This window comes from Haplochromis burtoni, unplaced genomic scaffold (assembly GCF_018398535.1).
Source record: "Haplochromis burtoni strain Fernald_Lab_line unplaced genomic scaffold, NCSU_Asbu1 Contig_130, whole genome shotgun sequence".
In the NCBI taxonomy this organism is placed as follows: Eukaryota; Metazoa; Chordata; class Actinopteri; order Cichliformes; family Cichlidae; genus Haplochromis; species Haplochromis burtoni.
In genome coordinates, this window is record NW_024582491.1 from 1691381 (window position 1) to 1693638 (window position 2258).

Genomic DNA, 2258 nt, shown 5'->3' on the forward strand with positions numbered 1-2258 from the left:
AAAAGCGACCTGTCCAGGGTGTACCCTGCCTCTCGCCCCATGACAGCTGGGATAGGCTCCAGTGCCCCCCGCGACCCTGAAAAGGAGAAGCGGAAGCGAATGGATGGATGTATGATATTTTTGTCATGCGATTTTAAAGCTGGTCCTACAACCGCATCCAAGAATAACATGCAGCTTATCTCAGAACTGTCGGTGAAAATTATTCTTGGAGCTAGGTTTAATTGAGCTGCATTTTAAAGAGGTGCAATTTCACAATTTGTGTATATTTTCTAAGTTCACTATTTTGTCATGTGTTGAGAAAAACACAGATTTAAAAATTACATGGTCTAATATTTACATTTAGCATAACTGCAACATTATTTTTTCGTTTTTTTTTTTAAAGACTCGAAAGGACTTGAAATTCAAAGTTTCAGACTTGTGACTTTACTCGGACTTTTTCACCAGTGACTTGAGACTCGACTCTGACTTGCCTGACATTACTTGAGACTTGACTTGAGACTTGAGGATAAAGACTTGAGACTTACTTGAGACTTGCAAAACAATGACTTGGTCCCACCTCTTATATATCATGTATTAGTAATTACTTTAAGCCAAACTCTAGAAGCAGTGGACAGAGAAATATTGTCTGTTCAGTCTGTGTTTGGGTGCGCCTTTTCGCTTCGGCCTTTCAGCCTTCTGACAAAACGATCCACAAATTCATTAGTTTCTTGGTCAAAAAGGGGATAGACCTACATTTGATAGTGGAAAGTAGAGGCAGACAACTCCTTTAACAATAGTTACTGACAAAATGCTGATGCAACACTGTTTGTTGAAAATCAGTGTGTTTTAATGCTTTAATGCTATTAACCAGAAACCACTTTTTGTCCAACAGAGGGCAGACATGTTCACTAAACAAGCCCTGAAGAAAACTACAGCATGTCACTGTGGAAAGGATTTTCTCTGCTGCAGACTGCAGTACAATAATTACATAGTAATTGTTTCAGTGATTATACCCTGAAGGGAGACATAAATCTAAGATATGCCCACATTAGTTTATAGTCTTAATACAAGGTGGACTCTTGAAGCTGTTATCACTAAAGTCTGTTCCATGCAGGTGCATCACGCCTGGAAATGATCTGAAAGCGACTGATCCGGTCTGGTGATTTGAGTGCAACAGGAAGGCAGAGTTGGGCTTCTGGGATATGCACAAAACCCTGGATTACTACAGAGGCTTGTAAAAGAATGGAAAAAAGTTAATTCTGGATGCAGAATGTTTCCCTCTGATGAGAGACAGGGATGCCAGGAGTTCACCAACAAAGAGTGGCATGAGGTTTAAGATGGAAAGAACAGGAGTGAGCCAGGGAGAAGGAGGGGAAACAGAGGCGGAGGAGGGAATGAAGGCCAGTTGGATTTAAAAGTTTGGCCAACCTTGAACAAATAAAACTAACTTTGCTTTTTTTTTTTTCTTTCAGAATAGTTTGTCCTGCAGAGTATCATTGCATTGAAACAGACAATGAATGGCTACCAAGGACTCTTGATCATTGGGAATGGTTCTGGGGCAGCTGTCTAGTCATACTTCCAGGTCAACATTCGCACCGACTAAAATGTCAGTAATAAATGTCATTAAAAAAAATCATGATCAAAAAGCTTGAAGATCAAACTGCATGTCTGCAAGGTGGAAAAGCATGGCAACCTAACCTGACTGCAGAGGAGCTGCAGGAAGGTGTTGCTGACACTTGAGTAGTTGTCCACTCCAATGAGCAGCAGTTTTGCACAAACAGAAACCACATCTCATTACCAAAAGAGATCAAAAGGACCTTTTTTAATCACAAAGGCCTAAAGTCTGTGGAGCAACATTTGGATGACTCAGATTGCTTTAAAATAAGCCATAATCAGTAAAGGTATGTTGGATTTAAAATGGGGGTAAAAAAAAACAAAAAACAATTAATAACACCTCACCAGCTGTTAAACATGGAAGTTGACCTATTGTCTTCTCAGGTTTCTCAGGTTGTGTATCAATGAGTAGCTTGGAAGCTGTCCAGACAGATATTATATAGTGAGGCAAAAATACACTAAAGCTTCTCGGCTGAGCCACTGGAACGTGAATGAAAATCCAAACTCTTTCCTTCATAAAGGTGACATTTGACGATCTCCCCTGTATCCTTAATGATGAGATCTGACACCTCAGTACAGTGGGGCAAAAAAGTATTTAGTCAGCCACCGATTGTGCAAGTTCCCCCACCTAAAATGATGACAGAGGTCAGTAATTTGCACCAGAG